The sequence below is a fragment of the Atta colombica genome, unplaced genomic scaffold (genome assembly GCF_001594045.1).
Source record: "Atta colombica isolate Treedump-2 unplaced genomic scaffold, Acol1.0 scaffold238, whole genome shotgun sequence".
NCBI classification, from domain to species: Eukaryota; Metazoa; Arthropoda; class Insecta; order Hymenoptera; family Formicidae; genus Atta; species Atta colombica.
In genome coordinates, this window is record NW_017259336.1 from 2,827,890 (window position 1) to 2,837,437 (window position 9,548).

Consider the following 9,548-nt stretch of genomic DNA (forward strand, 5'->3'; position numbering starts at 1 on the left):
AAAGATTTCGTTGGAATCATAATTCTGATCGTAATTAAATACCAATTTATCTAGAAGAACTTTTTTACTTTAAGCTACACAACGTAGAAATTATATCAAATTAAAATTCTTTCTGTTTTATTTTAAAATAAAATTAAAAATATTTTATTGTTATAATTTTTTTTAAATGATGTTTTATAATAAGCAATATATTTTTTTAATTCTTTAAACCCATGAGTTTTGTTCTAAATATATTCTTTGTGTTATACAAAAATTTATTATCATCAACACACCTAATTATTAAAGTTAATAAATATTGTTAACTATTAATAACAATTGAATTTGATTTGATTGAAGTTTTTCGATTTCCCATTATAAACAAAAAGATTGATTTATAAAAAAAAAATGGAAGGAAACCCTTATCACTTTCTCAACGAGCGGAAATACGAATAGAAATATTAGCCACTCTGTCTCTTAACCAACTCTCCGGAGAATTTAACGGCGTAATGCTAAACGCTACATCTATGAATATGAATTAGCGTCTCGTCGAGGGGGTTGGTTGCGAACCATTTACCGCTTCCGTCAGCTTAGCGAAGCGCGCCAGTGATTATCAATCCTCCTTCATATTTGAATTTATACAGGAAAATAACATTTTGTATCATGACTCGCAATAGATAATCAATTTGAAATTATGTTTTCATAAACAATCTATTCTTTTAATATATGTATGTCAAATATAAATCTTTGAACAATCTTTCAACTGTATATACTGTATATACTTTCAAGATTAAAAAAAACAAAAATTTTATGATTTATGTAAATGTTATTCCACAATATAATAAATTATTTAAGACAAACATTAGCTTTTAACTAAAAAATATCACAGTTGATACATTTATAAAAGATCTGTATATTAATTTTACTAACAACGAATTCACCAGATATTGAATTTAAGTATTTCTATGTAACAAAAGTCACAACCGCACCCTTACTTTAATGATCGGTTGCGGCAACCCCTTGTGACGTAACTCTTGTCGCGAAAGTGGTGACTCGAGAGAGCTGTCATATTTTGACATCCGCAGCGGACGTCGAGAAAAGAGAGAAAGGGTGCGAGAAAGAGACATGAAAGAAATGAGAAGAAAAAGATTATTTTTCCGAGGGAGTTGAATCCGCAATACAGAAAATCACGAAGGAGAAACTAACAAGGAGAGAAAGCTCCCACCGCTTTTCTGACGAAATTACGTAATTTCTTCTTGTTGGCTCATCTGCGACGGCCATCTCTTCTTGTGGTTGATTTATTTAATAATTTGAGAAAAAGAATTATAATTGAACTGATGAATAGAAATATCCATATATAATTTTTAAAAACATAATAACAGAAACATAGAAAAGTTTTAATAATATGTCATCATTATTATTATTTCTTATGGCATAAATTTAAAAAATGATTGAATATATTTTTTTATTTTACTTATTTATGATTAGTAAATTTTTTTTAACATCATCAATTCGATTAATTTAACAATCGATACAAAGATGAAAGCTTTCGATTAATTAAAAATAAAAGTTAATAAAGAAGTTAACACAGAAGGTAATAATTATTACATTTTTATTGGAAGAATAAAGAGACAAAATGTTTTTTATTCATACAATTATGCAAACGCTTACCAGCGTGAATGAATGAAAATTAAATATAAATTACATAAGACAGATGAAACAGTCGCATAGAAATGAAAACGTCAAAACGTTCTCGGGAGGTAGCCCGTGTACATCGCTTTTAACTCGAAGTTCCGACGGGGGTCGAGGTTTGAGTACCGAATTAGGCGTGCCGTCAAAAGTCGCTCGAGCGATTGTCATGATCGCGAGCGGTGCGTGGAAACGATAATAATCGACGGACAGCCTCTGGGGTGTGTTTTGATTTCAAACACCACGGTCGTCGACTGCTGCTATCACACACGCGCATAGAATATCTGCACAACTAGACGGGGCAAAGTAGATAGAGAGAGGCTCTATTTGGAGGCTGCAGGAAGGAAAAGAAGGCGAGATCAACCCCCTCGATCCCCCCCCCCCCCCCCCCCCCCCCCCCCCCCCCCCCCCCCCCCGACGTTCCAGTCGGGACGCAAATTGACGTCCGCAGACACGAACCCCGCTCGTCCAATGCCAAACGAGAGTGACGAGCGTTGCAAATCCACGACTCGCTTAACATTTCCATTGTGAGCGCCGTCCCCGGGGTTCGAGTGGCGGAAAAAACGGGGGGATGCTTTAGGGGAGAGAAACGTATCGAGCGCACGAAAACCTCGATGTTATCGAGGATTATAATAATTGCGAATTAATGTCGGTAATCGGAGGAGTTGACCGATCGACATCGTGATAAGCATATAAAGTATTTAAATCCTTTATTGCTATACACAGAATTTACGCGTGCAATCAAGAAAACAATTTTTTATTGAATTATTAATGTATGTAATTAAATTACTCGATATTTTGATTTTAAATATTTGTATGGATAATTCACAGATAATATGTTATTACTTAAAAAAAATCAAAACTTTTGACAAAAGATTACTTTACTGACTATAATTTGAAATTTTTTCTTATGGCAATTAAAAAACTAAAAGATAAGTGTTGATCCATTTCAATCAACTTGTAATCTACTTCTTTCGAGAAAAGCAACAAAAAAGGAGATAAGAGACGCGTAACCAAGAAGTATGCAGTCTCCATCGGCGTCGACAAAACTTTTCTGAAGAGATGTGTGTGAAAGTTTAGTAGAAATTCAGTTTTATCTTTGTCTTAACAGTTTTATTAAGAAATAATTGTTTTACTTTTCAGACAAAAAGAAAGAACGTTTAAAAAAAATTATTTGAAATATTAAAAATAAATTGAATAATAAACTTTGAATCACTACGACAAGTCTAAGTGTGCTAGAAAAATACTATGAAATATTAAACAAATCATCAAAATCAATTTATACTACAGTTTACTGTCAAAATGGCAACAGAATATATAGAAACACGAAAATGTAATTTCATAAAAATAAATAGAAGTTCGAAAATCAATTGTACACATATTTTCTTGGCATACAATATATGCATATTACGCACTATTAAATTGCAATTAAAACTACTTTTTTTGATTCATCCTAATATATTTGTATGTATATATATATATATATTTTTTTTTTGGTAGTTAAAATTATAATTTATTATCCAAGAGAAGACAGATAATTTTTCCCCTTTTCTGAGTATTTCCCAATTAAAGAGCTGTTGCAAGTGCAATTTATCGCCCCTCTCACTACGCCTATGACAATGTCGATACGAAGATGAACGATTTGATCGCGACAATGAATAATACTCGACGGGCGACGGTTAAACGCAGAAGCGGATCGGGCCCGCCTACGGAGAGGTGGAGGAGGCCCCGGACGTGCGGGCAAACCACCCGTAAAATCCGAAAGGGAACCGCCATGGCACGGAGAGGCACGGGGGGCGGGGGGCCGCCCGGGTGACTCTGTGACGCGATTATGCTAACGAAGTTGTTCCATTGTAGTGCTGTTTACAGCGACGCGCGCATTAAGGCTACGGAACAATGGGGCAGCCGCGATGGAGAATCCTCGGAAATCGGGACGCGCCAGGAGAGAGTTAACTCGCTAACGAACGAGTTGACTTCATCTTGATCATTTTGAGTGAGAGGAGATAAGTAGATTTATCTTTTCTTTCTGCTGCACTGTTTAAAAAAAGTCGAGAGATTTTACATTTTTTTTTACAATTGTTTTAATTTCTTTAATTTCTCTTTTTGTCTGTTTATGTTCAAGAAGCATAATCTTTTTACATTTTCTTCATACGATAAGTTTTAAATTTGAAATTTATATTTTGGTGAATTATCCTTGTACAAATATTATTTAAAAAATAAATGATAATAATTTCTAGAAAACGTTGAATAACTTTTCTGAACATTGCATCTTAATTAAAATTAAAATTGTTATTTGCTTTTCTATATTCAACATAAATATCGTAACTACAGATTTTAGATTTTAAAGAAGACATTGGAATGCAATTAAAAATAACAAATATTGTTTCTTAAAAGAGATTGGAAAATATTAATTATAAGATTCAACAATGTATATCTTCTTATTGACGCATTTTAACTATTGCGTTGCAACGAATGTGCGCGTTCCTACACGAATTCGCAAGATAAGAGAATTTTAACTGCATCAAAATTCTCGGCGGGATACGTAGATAGAGGTCCAGGAAATCGTCGAAATTCTACATGGTGTGAGAAGGGCCCCCCCGACCGCGTCTGGTTACCCCCTACCGAGGCGCCACTTGACTCGTATTTAACTTTCAAATATATTTTATGCCTTTTGCATTTCAATACTCTCGTGTATTCTCCGCGGAATTCATCGTCCTATCCTCTCTACTCTCTCGGTCTTCTTGCTTAGATTCGATTGCACACGCGTTTATGCGCTTTGTATATATATATATATATATACATTTATACTGTAACAAATGTATTAAATATAATAGAAATATCAATGCATTAGAACATTAGTATAAACAATATAATATTTAAAACAATGAAAAAGAAAGTAATTCAAACATTTAGTTTTTTTGATAACGTAAGTATTTAATTCGAATAATATTTATATAATTGTAGTTTACATAATTATATAATTAAAATAATCAATAAATCTTTTTAAGCAGCATCATTAAAGTAATATAAAGTTTTATATGTTATCTATTTAAACAATAAATTAGTTACTTATTTATATTTATACTATTTAAATATTTTAACAAATTATTACAAAGTTATATATGTTTATTGACATATATATGCATATTTTTAATAAATCTATAATAAAATATAATTATATTAAACAGTCATTCATAATTTAATTATTATATTAATGCTTTAATATATCAATTAAATAGATCTGTATATTATATTAATGCTTTAATATATCAATTAAATAGATCTGTATATTTCTAAGAGAATGTTCAAAATATTTATAAGAAATATTAACGAAGAAATATTAAAGAAAAATTATTAATAAATATTATTAGAGAGAAATACAAGCGATGAAAGAATTACTGTAAACGAGTTAGGTTTTCCAGCAAGTGATAAGAAAAATAGAACTTTGTCATCACGACGATTTAACACGCAAGTAATTCATACTCGACTGAGTCTGGCATTTATGTGTCCATCGAAGCGCGACGACGTTTCGACAGGATTATTTGTAGGATCTGGCTGCATCCTATGATTTTTCCAACGGATCCTTTGTGTACGCTTTCAACGATCAAGCGAGGGTGTCGACAATGTAATTTTACGACTTCCTAGTTTATATAAATCGTCATTAACCCGTTAAAGACCATTTCTTTATTTATGCACAATATAGCATGTACATAAATTAAAAATTTTTCAGTTTAATTAATTTCAAAATATAATTTGTTTTTAAAGAAAAAATAATTTTTTGTAGACGTGTATAAAATTATTTCAGTTTTTCATTTAAATTTCTGCTAAAGAATTTGTAATAATAAATTCACTTTTCTTAAAATTATATTGGAATTTATAAAACTTATATATATATATATGTATATATGTGTGTATATATTAAATGCATTAAAAACAAAAATTTTATTAATTTTCAAAATATTTTATTGTAACATTAAAAATTTTAGAAACTTTCTCATACTCTAAAACTCCCTATATATAGGTATTTGTAATTAAAAGATACATTGAGATATATCCTAACTTCGACACGAAAATTTCTCGACTTCCGGTTTGTAGTTCCCTAGCTAAATAGAATTTTAATTACGGAAGTGTCACATAGATCCCTCTGATCGTGTCATCCACTTACACCCTCGCTTATTCGACGATATAAGCACTGAATGGGCGGATAACATTATTTTTCTTCTCGAAGGACAAATGGAACGTCGACGGGACTAATACGTGTGTGGTTGTCGGTACACTTCAAAGGACAACGCATTCGGATGCACCGAGCGGACCGAGATTGGACTGCTTCAAGGATAGACTTCTTACAAGATAATCTCCCTCTCTCTTATTTGACTTGTGCGCGACCTTCATGTACAAGATGATTCATAAATCTAAGAAGAAAGATTAGATATATAAGAGATAATTATTCACAAGTTATATAAATATATAATATAAAGAATAAATATGATTATGATATGATATGAATTTTTTTTTACAAGGAAATTGAAGTTTTCCTTAATATTTTTTTATACATTTAAAACATTTTTTTAATTTTTTGTATATAATTATTTCTAATTTCTCTTAGATAAAAAAAATATATCATATAATACATATAATAAAAATATATACATATTTCATACGTATATTTCAGGAAGATTGTATCAAAAAAATATATATATTGTATATATACTTTAATATTTTTAATATTATTATTGTGATTATATCTTATAATTTAATAATATACACTTTTTAAAAGTAAATAAAACAGTTTTTCGTGAAATCTCCTATACGGCCGCACATGCTGGCCCAATGATACGTGGGAGCACGTGCGTGTACGCATATGTGGTAACACGTACGATAAACTGCGGGGAACGGAGACGTGTAGATGGCATTCTTCTAATTTGTCGGCGGTACTTTGTCGGCTAATCAATCGGCCACCTGATTACCATGCGCCGCGGACAGTAACCACCGTAAGTGCTTGTCTCGATTGCTTTGCGCACGTCTGAATGCAGTTAACGCATACGCATGTGGACCCTTTGTTTTTCGAATCAAAAATACCTTACGTTGTACATGACGTGCAATATAAAGTCGCTATCAAGTTCATACACCAAATAATAGTTTTTAATATTTCTTTTAATATTTAATATTTAATATTTCTGTAGATTTATAAAGTCATAGAGATGCGGATTTTCACACACACACACACACACACACACACACACACACACACACACACGCACACGCACACACGCACGCACGCACGCACGCACGCGCGCACACACACACACACACACACACATACACAAACATATATATATATATGATAAATTTATCATTTATTTAATTCATTGTTATGAATCCAAAATTATAACTACAAATATTTTTAAACTTGTAATAAGATGATTTTACGCAAAGTGGCCTATCTAAGCGTTGCAATTTTTGTTGAATCCAACATTGAAAACTAGCGATAAGATTCAAAATAGAAAACATTTCTGAACATTAACTGAAAATATTGCACATTTTCAATACTTAGATGAGTACAATGATTCTAGTAGCTTAATTTATTGATATTGGCCCAATATATCCTCAACAATTTAATCAATATTTCATCAATAAATTGTGCTATTCGAAGCAGATTGGCAGATTGGCAGATTTAACTATCCATGTAACTATCTACAAATAGCAAATAGACCATATTAAATACTAACTCTGTTAACGTTAAATATTCAATTATAGAAAGTATGATTCATATTCCCAATGTGCCGAATATTCCGAAACATTTTTTTATTGATATTTGAATGTCGCTTTTATATTTGATAAATATTTCAGGATATTCCATAGTATAAAAAATTTAAGGTATTCTGTTGCGCATAATGGCGGTAGATTAAATAGAACAATTAATCAAATGTTTGTGCTTCAAAGTTAATGGAATGATAGTAATCATGATCTTTTACAATTTACTTTTTACAATTTAGGGCAACGTTCTTGATTGGTTAAAGATCAGCCATGTTCGAGATGACTACACATCATCTGAAATAAAATACCTTATATTCTTATACCATGAGATATTCCGGAATACTCTTGGAATGTTTTTTTTTTTGGAATTTTAGGAATATATAAGGTTTTTATAAGTTGTATAATTATTAATATAAATAGATTTAAACGTTCATAGACCCATATAAGAATTTTATTAATTTTTTTATTTATTTATTTTTTTATTTATTTTTATTCGGCAATTGAATGATGATATTTGCGGGTAGATTAGCAAAGAAAGAAAAGAACGAATGAAAAAAACGGAACTTGAAAGTTTTATAAAGTACCGTCTAGGCCTCTATCATTTTAAACGCTTCAATGCTGAGCTCCGCCTGCAGCGTGTTGGACGTGTTAATCATCTTATTCTCTCAATACGATAAAACGACCAGCGACAAAGAGCGACGTCTTTAAATCATTGGAGGCGGTCTCGTGGCTGAAACGCTAAACGGCGTATGCCTAAATCAAGTTAATCGTACAGGGCGCGACTAAACGGGATGCTATATTGAGACATGCACCGTGCAAAGAAGCACCAACATCCACGACATGAAATGGGACTCGCTTGCAATTACGCGTGAAATGAACGCGGCGATGCATGCGGTCGTATGTGCATGCGTGCGTGCGTGCGTGCGTGTGTGTACGTACGTGTACAAATACGCGTTCTTTCTCACAAAAACACCCGCAGATGTCCAAATGCTCGAAAACAGCTTAATTCATCGCTTTGTCTTCACGGTGTAACAATAAATTCTGATGATTTTGATTATTTAGAGGGGCAAACTATCGAAATAACAATTTCGGCTTTGATATGCATGAATTGCGTAGACGCGTAAAATACAGCTATTCGTGCGTACTCGTAAGCAAATGTCAAGTCCCTTCACTCTTTGCATCCCTCACTGATGGCCCCGATGGTTAATCCATTACCGGGGACGCGCGACGATGCCGAGCCGGCTCTCGGTTTCCGCGACGCCCACTAATTTGCTAACCATCGATTTCGACCAGCACGCATACCAACACCTACCGCCGCCAATCGCGAATCCGGCCCCTCTCTCGTTTCGCGTTGCTATGTTTAGAAACGCACGCGCGGAGCACTCTTTGGCGCTTAATAATATCGGTTAACCATCGCTGTTTTACGCTGCCGAATGATGGATGCATACTCGGTAGAACCGGTTCACGGAAAACTATCACGGCTTTCGGAGAAGTGCGAATTTTTCTCATAAAATATGCCCTCATAAAATGTATCCATATGAAATTACTATATTATTTCGGATCATTTCTATAAATATATCTATATATCCACAAAATTCCAAAATTTCCAAAAACACACACCCAAAAGTCGTATTATAGGATCGTTCGTACGATGTAAACGTTCTCTAGATGTCTTTACGTGCCTTGGAGGTTTGTGCTGCATGAGTATTAATTAGAGATCATGATTTTAAACGTGTATTGGAGATACATGTGTATACACGTGTAATAAATATATTATTTCAATCTGTGTAATTTTTAATACACAAATACTAAAACACACAAGTATCGAAATACATTTGTACAAATACATTTACGTAAATGTACTTAAACATGCTGATAATTGAAAACTTTAATTTTTCCAGAAATTCCAAGTCCGGTTATTCTTGAATCACTTTTTAAAATGTACTATAAAGAACACATTTCATGTACTTTTATCTTGGAGTCCAATTTTGTTTACTTTACAGGTGAAATAATAAGCTCCTTATATTCTCTCTCAAGTGATTCTTAAGTTAAAATGTTTTATCTTTTTTACTTTCTAAATTTAAGAGTCCGCAAAAATTTACTTCGAATATACATATATATATATA